Source organism: Malania oleifera, chromosome 1, assembly GCF_029873635.1.
Source record: "Malania oleifera isolate guangnan ecotype guangnan chromosome 1, ASM2987363v1, whole genome shotgun sequence".
NCBI classification, from domain to species: Eukaryota; Viridiplantae; Streptophyta; class Magnoliopsida; order Santalales; family Ximeniaceae; genus Malania; species Malania oleifera.
This window is the reverse complement of record NC_080417.1, coordinates 59,319,231-59,337,999: the sequence shown is the minus strand read 5'-3', so window position 1 is coordinate 59,337,999 and position 18,769 is coordinate 59,319,231.

The following is an 18,769-nucleotide window of genomic DNA, read 5'->3' as shown; positions in this document are numbered from 1 at the left end:
GTGAAATGAGATATGTATATTGATTACGTGCTTAAATTGCTTAATTAGTTGTTTTTATTCATGCATTGAGACGTATATTTTTAATTAAATATCTAATTACTCTCAATAATTTAACATTGTATCCTATTTATAATATTTGGGTTTTATTGAGTAATTTATGAATTTTTGATATTTTTTTATCGTAGGGCAATTATTGGAAGCTAAAAGCAACACTATTTCGAATTCTTGGCGTAACTTTCTCATCTGAGCTCTGATCGAGATGATTCAAAATTTTGGAGAAAGCGGAGGAAGTGCTTTGTGAATTTAATGTTTCAAGATTTGAGAGATACGGGCTCTAGCATGATCAAACTTAGGCATGTTTGCTAGTATATAGAAAATTAAAAAGAAAGAAACAAATGAAGAAATTAAAAAAAAAATAATTAAAAAAGAAGAGTGATTTGACCTGGCCATGCCGCCGGGTCCTCTCCAAAGGTGTGTTAAGTAGGGCTCTTGCCACCCTCTTCCTTATATATTTCTTTTCTTTTCTCTTTTCACGGCAACCGCCCCCTCTCCATTTCTCATTCTCTTACTTTCTCAACTCTCCTCTCTCCGTCTCTTTTCATCTCTGTTTTCTCTCCAATTTTCTTTGGCCTAACTCTCTTTTCCCCTCTCTTCTCATCTCTTTTTCTCTCGCATCTCTCCTTCATTACCTTTCGACTAAATCTTCAATGGGCTTCTATTCCGAAACACCTGCTCCTGCCCTTCTTCTTCGTCCTCTCCTCTCTTCTATCTTGCTATTGCTCCCATTCCTCCATTGCTGCAACCCGACACCTCCTTCCCTATTTACTTTGTTGTAGCTGCTGTTGTAGCTGCTCAACAACAGCCGAGAAGCTCTTCCATTGCTCCCCTACCGCCTTTGTTGTGTGCTGCCAAAACAAGGACCCAAGCTCCCCTACTGCCTTTGTTGTGTGCTACTAACTCAAGGACCCGAGCTCCCCTACTCCTGCTTATTGTTCCTCCTCAACTTCCCCTATGACCAGCCTCCCAATATTCCTCTCTTTCTCTCTTTTCCTTTATTTATTTATTGTTCTTGCTTTTAATTATTTAAATGAATAGTGTTATTTTTTCAATGGAGTTTGAGTTAAAGTTTGAACTTTTGAATCTTTGTTTGGGTGTTATTGTGAAAGTTGATTTCTTTTCTTTCTCTCTTAATTAAAATTAGCTTTAGATTTGAGTTTTGCTTGAACTATTTTTTTTATTTGATTAATGTTCGGTTTGGTCTCTTGAAAGAAAAAAAAAAAAGAATAAAATACAAAAGGAAAAAAAAAATAACTTTTTTAGAAGTGAAATCAATTTTCTTCTTTAAAATTTAAATTTTGTTGAATTCAATTTAAGTTGAGTTTAATTAATTAAAGTCTGATTTTTTTATCTTGTTTAGTTTATTGATTAATTGTTAATGTTTTAATTTTGGTTAAGTTCTTGAGTGAGTTAAAATTTAGTTTTTGGTTGAGTTTGTGTTCGATTGAGTTTTTTTAATTGCGTGCTTGAGTTTGTGCTTAAAGTTAATGTTTTTAATTTTTTTTTTTTTTAAAATTCAACGCTTGTTTCAATTCTTGTCTAACTATTAAATGTAGGATTTCCGTTTCTCGTTGATAAATTTAGTGCGCGCTAGGATTTAGAATTTTAATTGCTCGTTACTTCAATTTGTCAAAAGAAAATCTCAAACATCTCAGAAACCCAAATATGAACTGTGTTCAGTGAACTTATTGTTTCTTATTTTCTGATTGTAATTATGTAAAATTTGTAATTAAACTGCATTCCTTAAGGAGACGATTTGGCCTTTGGGCTAAATATTACACGACTGAACTCCTATACTTGGGATAGCTTTCGATCTACTCATTTTTCGAGTAAGTCAAGTTTTTGGCGCTGTTACCGAGGAATGCCAGCTTTAATTTTAAAATTTTTGTTTTTGCAAATATTTTTGATTTTTAATTAAAAAATAAAAATAAAAATAAGTAAAAAAATAAAAAATTTGAAAAATTAAAAAAATTTGATCGTGCTTGTTTGCTATTGTGTTGGTGAATTTCTGCTATTTGCATTGATGTTTGATGCCTTGGGTCCGATATATTTCAAATAGACTGTCCAAAATTACACTTAGCACTAGTAGTGATACACAGAGCACATAATATGATTATTCTCCTCTTACTTTTATGAGTGATTCAAAAATTGATTCGAGCAATCTATTTGAAGAAATTTTTGAGAAAGTTATGGCTGCACGTACACTTCAGGATTTTCTATAGCCTATATGCACATCTACACCTTCCTGCATTGTGTTACCACAAGATGCACCGAACTTCACTATTAAGCATGACATGTTATCTGTGATACCCCAGTTTCACGAGATGGATTATGAGAGTCCATACCAGCACTTGATAGATTTTGAGTTGGTCTGCACCACTTTCATTAATAAGGCCGGAACCGATGAGTATGTCAAACTTCGCCTATTTCCTTTTTCTTTGAAAGATAAAACACAAAAATCTGGTTTAATTCTCTGTGACCTAACTCTATTACTAGTTGGGCTTAAATGTAAAGTGAGTTCTTACATAAGTTCTTTCCTTTTCAGAGAACTCAATACCCGCGGGAGCAAATCAATCAGATCATGCAGAAAGGTGACGAGACGTTCCAAGCTTGCTGGGAGAGATACAAGGACCTGATGAATATATGTCCACATCACGGATTCGAATCTTGGAAGTTAGTGAATTGTTTTTATACTACACTTACCTCTGAATGTAAATAGTTTGTCCAAACTATGTGTAACTGGGAGTTCTTCAACAAGGAACCGGATAAAGCTCTATCATTATTTGATTATTCAGCTCAAAGTGCCCAACAATGGAACACACGATATGACCAGGCACTAATGGCATCACAACCTCTCAGAGCGATTAGTGGTGGAGGTAGATACGAGGTAAAAGAGGAAACTAGTCTGAAGACTCTTGTTGCTACGTTGTCTAAGAAACTAGAGGTTATGGAATTAGAGAATGTGAAAGTTGCGAAATCAGTGGAGGAATGCTCAATCTATGAGACCTCAGACCATAGAATTCTGGATTGTCCATTGCTACCAGTATGGAAGGAGGGTAGATCTGATTGGGTGCAATCAGCGAATTGGGTCAACATATCTCAAAATCAGCCATTCTCAAACACTTATAATCCTGGATGGAGAAATTACCTGAACCTCTCATGGAGGAATGATCAATCTAGTCCACCATCCTCATAGTATCATCAAGTTCCTCAATCTTATGCACCACCTTCGCAACTGCTATATCATCCAGCTGCAGCCCCTCCATAACAGTTGCATTATCAGCCGCAACAGATCTCTCGGAGCTACGCACCACCAAGATTCCAATCGACTTTAGCTTCTATTCCATCAAAGAAACCTTCTAATGATAGCATGCCACAGATAGCAAACACTCTTTAGAAATTCATGTAGAACAACAATCAGACCATAAATGAGCTACGACGCACTATTAATAAGTTGAGTATACAGGTGAATGCTTTAGAAAAAGGTAAATTTCCAGCACAGCCTCAGCCTAATCCCCAGGTATATTGAGAACAACAACAACCAGTGCATAATGTTTTAGGGGATGCTTTTGAGTCAGCTAAGGCCGTCATTACTGTAAGAAGCGAGAAAGAAGTTTCCCAACCTGAAATGCACATTGATCAACAAACAGTTGCTCCAACACCTGAAGTGGCAACTGAGACAGATGAGGTAAAAGAAAATTTTGATGAAGCGAGCTCAATTTCAAAGAAGTTAGATAATAAGGAGGATGAGATTGTTAAGGAGTATCAACTTGTGGTACCCTATCCTCAGAGGTTGACATCTGGTTAGAAGAATAAGCATCACACTGAGATTCAAGAAATCTTCAAATAGGTGAAGATCAACATTTCAATTCTGGATGCCATACAACAAGTCCCTACATATGCAAAATTTCTGAAAGACTTGTGCACAGTAAAAAGGAAACTGAACATAAAGAAGAAGACTTTTATGACCAAGCAAGTTAGTGCGTTGATATTGAGTCAGACTCCTTAGAAACTTAGAAACCCTAGTTCTCCCACTATTTCTATCATGATTGGTGAATCTCATATCGGGAGAGTTTTACTTGATTTGGGGAGTAGTGTGAACTTGCTCCCATATTCGATATATGAGCAGCTGGGTTTAGGAAAGCTAAAGAAAACATCTATGATCCTACAGTTGGCAGACGGATCCGTAAAAACTGTACGAGGCATTAATGAGGATGTATTGGTTCAAGTTGACAAATTTTACTACCCTATGGACTTTGTTGTTCTGGACATGCAGCAGTATGTCTCCACCATATATTAGGCTCGTGTTACTCTTGGGTGACCATTCCTTGCTACTTCTAATGTATTGATTAATTGTTGAAGTGAAGTTCTTAAGCTCACGTTCGGAAATATGACATTAGAAATGAAAGTGTTTAATGCTCACAAGATGTCAAGTGGGTGTGATGACGTAGAAACACATGCAGTTGATGTAATACATGATTTGGATATTTCAGAGCTATTATCAGTACTTGATGTTGATGGTGCATTTGAAAATGACTCTTCTGAACAACTTGAGGTATTTGATGAAAAATTTCTAGAATCAGAGGGGTAGTTTCTAGAGATAGATGGTTCCCCTCACTTGTTGAATGCAAGTTACACGAATAGTTGGCATAAGACAACATTTGAGGCTATTGACCTACTCGAAATTATTAAGTCATCAGAAGAAGAAATTCTGACACTTGAGCTGAAACCATTGCCTGAAGAGCAGAAGTATGTTTTCCTCGGTCCAGTAGAAGGCACATTCCCTGTGGCAATTTCTTCTTACCTTACTTTTAAAAAGAAATTGAGTTATTGTAGGTACTAAGGAAGCATCAAGGAACGACAGGATGGACCATTGCAGACATCAAGGGTATCGACCGTTCGACTTGTACTCCAACGTCTTCTTGGAAGGAGACGCTAAACCAATTTGTGATGCACAACGGAGGCTATATCCAACCATGAAGGAGGTGGTAAAGAAGGAAGTGCTAAAATTATTAGTTACCGATATCATCTATCTAATCTCTAACAGCAAATGGGTAAGCCTGACACAGGTAGTTCCAAAAAAATCTAGTTTAACTATCTTTGAAAATGCTAATGGAGAGTTGATCCTATCTAGGAAAATAATGGGTTGGAAAATGTGCATTGATTATCGTAAATTGAATTCGATTAGCCGAAAAAATCACTTCTTATTACCCTTTCTAGATCAAATACTCGAAAAAGTTACTGGTAATTCCTTTTACTACTTCTTAATTCATTTTCTGGTTATTATCAAACTGTTGTAGCACATGAGGATCAAGAGAAGACTACCTTCACTTGTCCCTTCGGTACTTTCTCCTGTCGCAGAATGCCATTCGGTTTATGTAATGCACCTGCTACTTTCCAATGCTGCATGATGAGTATTTTCTTTGATATGTTAGATGATATGTGTAAAATTTTCACAGATGATTTTTCTGTGTTTGGTAAGTCCTTTGATATTTGTTTGAAAAATTTGACTGCTATTTTTAAAAGATGCGAGGAAAAGAATTTGGTTTTGAATTAGGAAACATGTCAATTTATGAGAAGTAGTGGTTTAGTACTTGGTCATTTGGTTTAGTACTAATAATACTTCATTATTAGTGACGGTTTTGAAACCTTCACTAATACTCAACTTTTGGTGATGGTTTACAAATTCGTCACTATTAGTCTCTACTATTAGTGACGAATTTAACCTGAGTCGATGTATAATTTATTGTGATGGTATTAGGGTTTTAGTGGGAGTGATAATCCATCACTAATACTCTAGTATTATTGATGCTTTTAAAATTTGTCACTAATAATTATTAGTAACGGCAGTTATGACGACTATTTTAAAACTGTCACTAATACTTATAAAATCGATACTAATACTGTTAGTGACGGTTTTGATCCTTTACTAATAGCCTCATTTTTTGTAGTACATATATATATTTATATATATATATATATATATAACATTATTTATTTAATTAATTCAGTTTAATAATATTTAATTATTTCAATTTATTAAAATGAATTAATTAAATAAATAATAAAATAAGATATTTGTTTATTTATTTATTTAGGATCATTCCTTTAATCTTGTATAACTTATTTTTGGGGTCATTACAAAAATAGTGCCCAGAGGGGTCTGATCGACTGGACTATATTGTCTGATCAACTAGGCTTGCCCAAATTTTAAATTTGAGCCTATTTTCCACCCCATTTTGCATCTTATTTATTTGCTAAAATGAGTTATAATTTCAATAAATAATATTTGGCATTTTATGCTTAGATTTAAACTAATATTTTCTACTAAGAGGATGAGCTTCAAATGCATTTGGATGTGATTAATCTTTTAAGCTCTATGATGAGTTTAGAGGTATATGTAGTATAATATAAATTTCCTAAACCTCAAATCGATGTGATGGACAAAGTATGCTATATTTAAAAATATTTAAACTTAAGGATATATAGCATTAGGAAATAAAAACACATATGTCCATATGAAGAGGGTATCACTCAAGCATGCATTTAAGATTTAATTAAAGATTTTGATGATTCATTTAAGTATGCTATAGCCAATATATTCATATAATAACCAATCATAATGATAAATATGTTAAGCGATTGGATCGGATATATCACTAAAAATTTTATATTGGCTTGCTTCTTTATAGTTTTTAGTATAACAGTAGAGTATACTAAGATTTGGAATTTTAAGCACTATCTAAAAATTTAAACATTATTACCCTTTTTTAATTAATTAACTATTCTTAATGTAATGCTTCAAACCCGCCAAGTGGGGCCTAAGGGTTACGTGCTTCATTTGCCTATTTTTGATACCGTACACCACAACCATGCAACAGAATTAAAATATATAACCCAATTTAAATACTAGAGTCTATCTATATATATATCCCATAAACAACTGCCACTATTTGTTTATATTACATTAGCTGTTATTACAAACTCCCCAAAATTACCAAAACGCTACCCTGTCGAAGCCCTAAGCTCGATCTTCTGATGGACTTGAAAATATAATCATCCGCTAGGGTGAGACGCATCTAAGTAAGGAAAAATAAATCATAGCAGTGTATGGAAGAGAGTTTAAATAAATACAGAACATATATCCGTTTATGTTTCACTATCCACAATAGCTGAGAAAACGCATTAGTAACAACAAATCTACCATCTGATATGATAAACACATTCATAAATATTTTTACCAATAATAATAATATCCTGAGAATAGGGAAGATTATCCGTCCATACAAGTAGCTTCCCTTTGCTCTAATACTAATATCAGAGCACTCACCTCACTCAGTAAGCCCTCGGGCTATGTATATAAGCAGAGTCTCCAAGAATAGAGAAGATTACCTGCCCATACAAGTAACTTCCCTCTGCTATGGCACGAAACTGAGAATTACCAGGGTACTCTCCTTTCTCAGCAAGCTCTTGGCATAAAGTTTTATCTTACTATAAATATACATATAATTAAATTAATAAACAATTTATCTTTTATTATCACATTTCACACAAACTATCCACACAGGAGAACATTGTCCATACATGACTCTCATTTATACAAAAAATATGGTCCACACAGGACTCACACTCTCATAAGATACACAGTCCACATAGGACTAACATCACATAGATTACACAGTCCACACAGGATTAACATCTTCACAGAATACACGGTCCATGCATGACTGGTCCACACAGGACTAACATCACACTGATTACACGGTCCACACAAGACTAACATCTTCTCTGAAATTTATCATGGCCCACACAGGAACCACCAACCACCAGTACCAATCCCCATGACCTACCCGTAATATATTAGTAGAACAACCTCCTTAGGCAAGCTAATGCTCTACCCCAATATATAATGACAATATACGAACTCCTTAGACCTGCCAACGTATATCATGATTACATCTAGGAAATATAATGAATTCTTCAAGTCTGTCAACATTATATTGTGATACACACGAATAACCGCACAAAATGACTCATATACACACTTTGCATTATTTGTCACATAGCAATCTCAAGCAGCCAATACTTACAAACAATCCTTATTCACTAATAAACTGTACTCACAGCTAACCAATGTTCATAATCCAACAATATATTCCTTCATTCAGTTGTCACAACAACCAATTAAAATTATGAAAGTTGTATTCCTGCCACACAATTTCTTTTTCCATATATATATATATATATATATATATATAGCAAAAGTCAATATTTTTCCAATTTCCTAACTGTTCAGATAAATCATACCTAATTATATATATATATATATATATATATATTTTGTATACACAAATTAACCAGCTTAAAATTAATAAAAAATCCTACTATAATTATTTCCCCTTACCTGTTTTCCTAAATTATGCCTGCGAAAACCCCGAAAGGATGCCTGCACGCTCACCCAAATCCTAGTTTAAAAAAAAACCCGAGTTTATTAACCTAAACCTCAATAAAATGCTATTTTATCATTCCCTAGGCCATATATACTCCATATTAATAATAAAACTTAAAAATACCATACTTACTCTAATTTTGGGATGGTGCCCTGGAACGTCAAACTGAAAATCTGTTCCACGTAGGTTGCATAGAATCTTCTTAGCAACCACGTGGTGGTTTCTAATCATTGAAATGAGGCTTAACGGAGCTAGAATTGAAAGTGGAAGGTAAAGAGGCCGTAGGGTTTGAGAGAGGAAGGAGAGAGAAGTTTAAGTTTTGATTTAACACAAAGGCTAAACACAAATGCTCTTGGGATCCTTTTATACTTTTAACACTGCAACTAAAACCATCGACGATTTTCTTGAACTCTCAAAAAATTGTCACCTATTTTCTCTTTAACTGGCCATAATTTATCATTTACCTTTTACCCAACTACAGTTAAAACCCAAAACCGTCGCTGGTTTTTTGCCTCCTTCAAAAAACCGTCGCCGATTTTCTCCCTACTTTGTCAACATTTTTTTTTCTCATTTTCTTTTTATTATTTTTTTCATGTCTCTACATTCTCCCCTCCTTATAAAATTTCGTAAAATTTCGTCCTCAAAATTAGTTAATCCATTATTTTTCACAATTCAAAAGCTAGCTAACCTGTCACGTCCCAAACCCGGAAATGGAACCCAAGGGTGAAAATGTAATCTAATTTATCCCTGTATCATACAAACCATCCAAAGATATAGGACAATGGATGAGAGTCTGATCCTATGGGGTTCCTAGGCACCCAATACGCATCCACATATAATCATATACGCAGCGGAAAAAGGTTTTTTTTTTCTATACACATACAATACCATACCAGAGTCTATACAAGAACAAAATCAAGGCTCCATAAAACAACGTACAATTGGGTGCCTAACATGTCTCAAAATGGCAACCCGCAAAAAAAAAAAAATCCTAGCACTTTCCCAAGTGCTATTGGTAATACCCTGGCCACTATGCTCCTAACACAAGGATGCTAGTTCCAATCACTCGAAGGACCTAAAAAAAATATGTACATACAGTAGGGGTGAGACACCTCTTAGTAAGGAAGAATACATGTTATATCGGTGTGTGACATTTGAGTGTTATCATGACAGCAATACATACACAGTTAAATGCAATTCCAGTATTAATTTCAGAACAGTGCAAACATGCACACACACATAATCAAGCAATCCCAATGTTGTCACACCCTTTGGCCTGAAGCTGGCCTACGATATCTGGCGTTGGCCGATAGCCAACTCGGGAAACACGGCGCCACCATCACATGGCTAGTCCTAGACTCCCATGGCATCGTACCGGTGCAAACTGGTGGATCCAAACCCTTGGTGATCACCCAGTAAGGCTCACGCCCTCAGATATAGAGTCAGACACTCTTGCCAAGCATGGTGTCACGGACCCCCAAAATGGGACTCAAGCAAGGGCCGTGTGGCACTCGTTGAGAGCTCTCCCTCGACAAGTCAGCCAACTCTCACACTTTCAAGCCTGCAAGCACGAGCACCAGGTGAGTCTCAATACTCAAGGAAAACAAGAAACAATAGGATTTCACATGAGCAATATATTCTTATACACCGAATAAGACTATAACAATCAGAGACATCATAATCCAAGGCACACAGACACCCCAATGAACCACAGAACTTACTTGGATTATTCATCTACAAGCGACTCCACCCTACACGCGATCCCACCGAGATCATAGATTCCTTCCAACCCTGAAGATACACTTCTATCGTATCTCCTCCCCCCCATTTTCCCCATTACATTGTCACACCCTAACATCCCTCCCCCCCTCCAATTTACGACGTCCTCGCGCTGTGTTGTGACGGCCTTTCACTCTTTTCTGATGCGTTGTGGAGCTGTGTGACTCCGACTTTCGAAATCTTCAATCTTCTGTCTGGCCTGTTTGCCGTTGGTCTGCTGTTCCCAACTATTCTCTTCTTCCCCCAGCCTATACCACTGAACCCAGAACTTGTTGTTGTTGAGACCTTCTCGATTGACGCCTTTGTCTGCCATGATCTTGGACTCTTTGAGTGCCAGGATTGCCTTCTGGAAATTGTGCTCTCTTTAATTTTGTCCGGTGCGGATTGCTCCATCTGTGTGGAATGGCTTAAAATTGCTTACATGCAACACGAGATGAACTTGGACGTCGTGGCTTTTTATCCACTCGAGTTGCTCAAGCTCCGGATAAGCGCATGTCCCTGTTTTGATTACTCGATTGGCCCTTGTAACGACGTAAACAGCCCTTTTATCCTTGCCACCACCGAAAGCGAAATGTTCGGTGGCACTTTACAAGAACAGATCCCCCCCCCTTTTCCAGCTTCATGTTTGGTTCGTCTTCCTGTGTCAGCCATTTCTTCCTGCGCTTGGATGCTTTTCTAACTGAGCTTTGGGTGGACTTCGTGTTTTGCAACCAATTTTTCGTGAATTGGTAGGCTTTGGGCAATTTCTTTGTATGGCCCATCCCGAGTGTGTGGAAGCGTCGGTTGTTGCCCGTCCCAATCTAACAGGGCTTTTCTTAGTCGCAGCCGCTTCATCGAGTTCACACCCAAAATTGGCGTGTCTAGCTAAGTAACCCACTTCTTCTGATTGGAGTGACACCACAATGTCGCAAGTATTCCTTCGCCCCCATTAAAACGTTCAGTTTGCCCTGTCTGTGGGTGATAGCTCGTGGACAGCTCCGGTTTGCACCATCAAGCGAAAGCGTTCACCAAACTTCCCCCGGACTCTAACATCCCTCTCACTAATTAAGCTTTTCTGCCACACCCCAATATTTCACCCCATGCTTGAAGAATAACTGAGCGGTCTTCTCTGCTTGAACCACGGCTCTCGAGGAGGGTACGAAAGTTGATACTTTGAGACCCGGTCACACACCCACTTGTGTCCAAACTCTATTACTTTTGGCAACGAAGGAACTAAATCCAAAGAGGACACTCTCCCATGGCCTAGCACGGAACTAGCAATGCTCCAACTAAACCTGAGGTCTTCTTCTTTCTCCTGTTGTTGACAGATCAAGCACGTTTTCGTATAACTCATCACATCATCTTGCATCTTTGGCCAATAAGTCCCTGTGTAATCACAGCATGAGTGCTTCGCCATTCCCGGATGCCCCGCCCCACAACGTATCATGAGCACACTTGCAGTACGGTTTCCTCACGTTTCAGCTTTAGGCACATAGCCTCCCTGCTTTCGTCATGATCCGTCCATTTCTACCCAGAATTGTCGTGTCTTCCCGTCGTCGATTAGTTGCTGAATGACGCGCCTGCTTGGGTTTGTACGTAAATTGTTCCTTGCTAGATCTTCAAAGGTAGCGCACCCTACTAGTTGATAGATGACTGTTGATTTTCAATGCTGCCCACTTCAGTTTTTCTACTTAACGCGTCGGCCACTTCCCTTCGTTTCCCCCCTTTATAGTCAAAGCAAAATCAAATAGCTAGCTTCTCCTGCCACGGGCTTGTTTTGACGGTAGTCCAGGTGTGCCAAAAAAATGACGTACACTGTCTCCTTCTCGGTTTTTACCACCAATTTGGACCAAAAGCTAGTGCCTCCACACCGAAGACAGGTTACCACTGCCGAGAAGCTCCTTTCTTGTGCTGGTGGTAGTTCCGTTCGGACCACGACAATTTTCTACATTTCAAACGCAAATGGCTGCCCTTCCTGCAAGCGACTCCCCCTATGCAAAGTCTGAGCATCTATTGCACTTCAAACGGTTTGTCACATCAGAAAGATTAGCACAGGTCTCCTACAATCTTTCTTAATTCAACAAGCTGATTGGACCACTCTTCTGACCCCCCCATGGTTACCCTCCTAAATACATTCGTTAACAGTACAAACTCTTTGAGTACCCCTCTTATAAACTTTCGGTAGTAGTTAGCTAGACCAAGAACGATCGCAGTCTCTAAGGATGTAGTGCTCGCACTCCTTGATAGTTTTTACTTAGCCTGAATCCATCCGAATCTGGCAATCCTCAATGATATGACCCACGAATTTCATACGCTTGCGCCGCCAGCCCCTTCTCCCCTTTACCTCTACCTGATTCTTTGCGTTTTGGCCAAAACTTTCGCGGTGCTCTTATGTTCTTCTCAGATGCGCCTGCCACCCCGGGATTGTCCTCACGGTAAACAAACCCCAATGATCAAGGTTAGTCGAAAACCTGATTCATTAGAGGAACCAAAGGTTAGGGGTGCCATTTGTTAGCCCAAAAGGATGACAATGCATTCAATGCCTCCATTTAGCGTGTGACACAAGATGGTTTCGGTATCTCCCTCAACAAGGCGACTTGATGATATCCCGACCTCAAGTCCAGTTCGTGAAAATATTAGTGATACTTAACATGAGTCAAAAATATCAGCAATAGTGGAAGAGGATACTTGTTGCCGCCGGTCACCTTATTACGAGCCCGATAATCTATTACCCTGCGCAAACTACCATTGTTCTTATGAAAAACACTGGGGCCCCCACAAGGTGCTTTGAAGGCCGGATGAACCCTGCTGCCCCCCACAATAAGATCATTCAGTTGCCTTCTAAGTTCAGCTAACTCAGGCGGCGACATTCGTAAAGGGGCAAGTTTGGCTGCGGCTTGACTCCTGGCAAAAGTTCAATTTCGTGTCGATTCGCGTCGGCGTGGTTAAACTGGGTAGCTGGTGTTCCGGGATCTCACCCTTGAAACTCTTCTAAACTTCCTTAATTCAAGGGGATATTTCCTACTTCGGATCTTCTGAGATATTGTAGAACCACGAAAGAAGATTTCCCCTTTTTACTCCCTTTTTGAATTGGGGGCTGAGAGCAACTTCCTCTCACATCATCAAATTTGAGGCTGCGGGGACCGCACAAGGTGCAATTCCCATTAGCACAAGACAATCCGCCACCTGGGATCGGCATTGGCGTGTCACTTTCGAAAATCCCATCCCCCCAACCACATCAAAAGTCGTCAGGGGTGCCACAGGAATTCAACTGTTCAGCCCCTGATCCCCATTGGCATGCCACTTTAGGTACACCCCCACCCCCGTGGTTAATGCTGGAGATTCACTGCTTTATCTGCCCACATCTTTATACCTTGCAATCTAACGTTTGCGTTCAGCTCAGCAAGGACTTTGGGTGGCCCCCGTATCATGAGCAATCATGACCCCGATTTCTTTCCATTCAAAAGTAGATCCCCATAAATTAGTCCCTTTCTGAGATTGTTGGAATACTTGCCGCTCTGCTAATGCCCCAAAATCTCACGGCTCCCACCTATCAGTGTCTTCTGGAGTTGCGGTCGAGGTTTCGGTTTCCCCTCGAAGGGCCTTCAGATTCAAACCTTTCGATCGGGGCACTCGCCCACTCGATTGTGGTCCCGGTTGCCAAAGAAAACAAGAGCTCGGTCGTTGCTCCCTCCACCCCCTGTTCGTTCGCCCTCCCCCCTCCCCTCCCCTATTCATGGCGTATTTATACTTCCAAGAATATTTGTTCCTTCTCCCTCCCCCATTGTGGGCTTATACATGGTTGTGGACGGGACTCATGTTGGCGGATTTAGGGAAATTTCGCTTCAGAAGTCTCTGGAAAAAATCAGCCAAACCGTTTCAGCAGCAGCGAGGGCGGAAGAGAGATCACCAGCACCGTGCCGATATATTTCATTCTGGCCTGTATTCAAACCTCGAAGAAAATGAATCCGTTTATCCGATTCAGTCATTGTTCTACAATGTCCAACATCAAGGATGATATACCTTACATAACTCCTTAACGAGCCGTCTGTAGCAATTCCATTTACTTGGCCACTTTGTATATATCCACATTTTGGATCGAATTGGCCTTCAACGCCTGTTGTTTCCACCCCTCCCATGTGGTAATGACCACATCTATTGTGCTGAATACATTCCATTTAGTCTCACACAATTTGAATCCCCCCCCAAAAGGTATACGTTTGCCATATTGACCCGGTTCACCCTTCTAAATCACTCGGGAGCGTGAAGTAGGGTTCCATATCAAAGAAGCATTGTCTAGAGCTCCTTTGCATATCGTGTACCCCCAAAACTTTAGGGTCCGGTTACCTTCCATCGAGAACTCTCATTTGGATGTGCAACTGCATCGGGCTAACTGTGCTACTGCCATTCCATTTCACAGTGATCTTTGGAAATCCCTCTGGACTTGGACACCGCATTTGGACACTGCCCACTCTCCTTCAAATTCCCTTCCCAACGCCGTAAGGCCCTTAACATCTTCGGTAAGGAAATCAAGATTATCCGTTAGCTCCAGTAAGGAGGCCCCCCAAGCTCTATGGCTTCCCCGTTGAGGACGAAGAGCTGGCCTTGCCTCAATAGTTGTTAGCCATCTCTCAAAGGCTTCCACATGCTCGATTACTCTTCTGGCAGGCCTCAAGCCTCTCTTGGCCGTTTCTCAGGGATTTCCACTTGGAATGAATTTTTCAACGGTTCCTCAAGTCTTCTACGACTTTGATACCCCCATAGAATTTCTCTAGGGTTTCTGCGGCGGCCTCAAGCTTGGTGACCGCTTTCCTTTTTATCAATATTGCCACCACCTCTTGGAGGGTCCACCGCACGTTGTCTCAGGGTGCGAGTTGTCTCAAGCGCCTCACTGCGTTCCCTTTCTGACTTATTTCTCCAAGCCACGCATGGTGCTCGCACACACTGTGCTCTGATACCAACTGATCACGGACCCCAAAATGGGACTCAAGCAAGGGCCGTTGTGGCACCCGATGCGAGCCCTCTCCCTCGACAATCCGCCAACTCCCCAGTCACGCTGCAAGCACGCGCCACAGTGCGTCTAATCCTCACGGAACCAGACCCATAGGATTTCCTACGCCCTATCTTATACACCGAATCAGACTCTACCCCCATCAGCGGCCACCTAATCCCCAGGCACAGAACACCACAATGACCAGGAACTACTTGTATTACTCATTACACGCGAATCACCAACAAGCGATAACCAACGGATATTATCTTATTCATTCCCAAATCCCGAAGAGATACAATTATAGTAGTATCTCCCTCCCCCCGTTTCCCATTCCATGGTCACCCTAACACATGAGCTACTGATCATATGCCCACGGATTATAGCGTCGGACACTCTTACTACCTGAACAACTAGACCCCCATCCAATTGCATTCCACACAGCACCCTTGCATGCCCATATAAACCAACATACCTCCTTATTGTCATTTAGATCCTGGATTTCCAACCAATACAATTGCATATACAGTCCTGCACGCTCATCCTATACACAGTATAAATCATCATAGTACCTACGATTTTCACCAAACCTAGGGATGCAACCCAATGCCCCCTTTCGTTAAACCTGGAAATCCTGCAAACCCCCATCAGTTTCCCCGTCGCTCCCCCCAAATGAGTAACCAAAAGTGCTACGGCCCCTGCCCCCCCCGTTTACGCTGTCGTCTACCTTCCCAAATAACCCGATATTATCACATCATTCCCCTTTACCTTTCCCCAGATCACAATCCCGCACTCCACGGCTCCTAAACAGCGACCCGAGTTCCACACCCTTACACCTCCAGTATTAGCCCGGTCGTCAAAACCCTTATTCTATACACCCACTACTAGCTTGACTTGCACCCGGTCTTACCTTGCTTTATACCCAGCAACCCTTGCACATGGCCGCCCCAAAACTCTGATGTAGACACCTGGTAAAGCCTCTTTCCAGCTCCTCCTGGTCACTTAGGATTTATGATTTCGCTTCTACGACCCTCCTCTAGCGAGCGAGAGAGAGTGTGTGTATGGTGAGTTTTTATAGAGATAGAGAATATTTAGATTTCTTAGCTGAGAAGTAATGGAAATTCCTTTTTATAGCCCTTGACCTAGCTGCCCTTGTCGACGAAATAGCGTCCTCGTTGACGAGACTATGACCTCGTCGACGAGCCTGAGATTCTCGGTTTCCCAAAATCTCTTTTCTTCTCCTTGTCGACGAGCCTCTGAACTTCGTCAACGAGTAGAACAAAGCCTTCATCAACGAAATCTGACTTCTTTAATGAAGCCTACTCAAATTCCAATTTTACCTTCATCTAATTATTAAACAACTTCATGGTTTCGACCTGAGTTCATACAACTCCCTCCTCACCAAACTTCGTCCTCAAAATTGTCAGCTCTTATTTACAATTCAACATATCCGCAAATCTTACATATGACACCATTCTCGAAAGAAACTGACACCTCTACACTGCAGCCCATCACAATAAATACCTACCCTCACTTATGGAGGAAGAATATCATGGTTAAAAACATAAACTGTCTTAGGAGTTCACAATACTATACACTCCCAATGACTAACCACCTATCCCAACCCAAAGTAGAGAAATGTACACATACTCAGAGCAACTACGGATACTTCCAGCATATTTCTATTTCCAGTTCCCAAGAAACTTCCTCAACCTTGTGATTCTGCCATAATACCTTCACTAATGGTATATCTTTGATACAAAGCTTCTGAACTTTATAGTCTAGAATCTGAAAGGTATTTCCTCATATGCCAAGTATACTAATTCTCACATCATCAGAGCTAAGACACATGGAAGGATCCAATATGACCTCCTCAATATGGATCAGTGAAAACATCGTGGATCTCAAGAGTGCTAGGGGTAGTGCAATCCTGATACTCGCCTTACCGAAATCACCGCCTTAAGCACTAGAATCATTCGAATATTCTCCCCCCTCTCCCACTTCCCCTGCTCAATTCGGGTCCTCCTGAGTATAACACCACATCCATTACTTCGTCCTCGCACATTCACACTAACACAGTTTAGTCACATTTGTGTCTTCTTTCTAGATGGTATGCTCTTAGCTTCATAATTCTATGGCACCAACCTGGTTTATGTCTATAGAAAACGCGTGAGGTGTTTTAAAGTTATGGATAAGTCCATATGGTTAAGGATGGTGGTTGACATTCAGATTTAACTAGGGTCAGGTAATTCGTGATGGATGGTGTGGAGTTTGCGTCTTTGGAAATTCATATATTTTTCAAAGGGCATTGATGGAAAATATTATGGTTAGATTAGTGGTTTTGTTTGAGTGGATTAATAGCTTCTCCCCAATGTTGGAATTTTCAACATGGTGGCATTCACAATCAAGTTTTGCACTCGATCTTGAGTTACTATACAACCATTTTTGTGGCATGGCTGGTGAATTCGTGATGTTAATCATAAAGACATACAGATTGTGGAATATCAGTTTTCGCCCCGATTACATTGGCATAGGAACCATCTTCTCTTTGGGGACCACATAATTGGTGATAAAGGTTAACCAAATAGTATCGACAAAGTGGTGAATTTATTTTGGGTTGAGGATTGGCATTCATTATTCCTAGTTGGAATTGAATTGGGTGGATTGAATATTTGGTCATGGCGTTTAGAAATTGGCTGGGTGGTATAACGTAACAAATGAATTGTGGTCGTTGACTTATGTCCTTCACTTGACGATTGCATTGAAATCCAAGTTCTCCTTTTCCTACTTTCTGATGAACGTTCTTTGTAGTCATTGTTTAGTCATATGTAATGTGGAGTACGTTAGTTAGTTTGTGAAACTTCAAGCCAATTTCGATTCCTTCACCAATTACAACCAAGTGACAAAGTTAGATAAGCTTTGGGAATTAAATTATTATAATACATGCCTTTCAATTGTTCCCATGAAAGTACTCACAACTCTCTGTGTGAATCAATGGTAGGTTTCACTTAAGCCTAGTTTTCTCTCACTTCTATTACATACTAATTTACAATTTTAGATATTTTCTTTTCTATGTTCGTGCATATCAGATGAGCAATTGCAACCTCGGACATTAACTAATATTACTTAAGAATAAATTTGTCAAAATCTCTCAGTTGTGGACCTACTTTTGTTCTAAAGAAAGATTACACCTAGAGCAGGTCCAGTCTAGCTCTTATGCGACAGATATGCATTAGCATTTTTTGATGGAGCAGAGGTTAAGTCCATTCTTCTAGCATTGCATCCCAAAGAACCTCGTGCCCAGAGGGCACCGACCTCTAATCTTGTAGTGGGACATGACCAAGATCATACATTGGACTAAGGAATCCTTGCTTCGGCCAAAAAAACAATATTCAGCAAACAAAACGTACCCTAGGTAAAATAATCAAAATCATTTTCCAAAGCAAACCTTCACATAAGTATCTTTTTCTCCTTTTTCTCCTTTTCTGACTTTAGCACCCTTCATTAGCCAAGA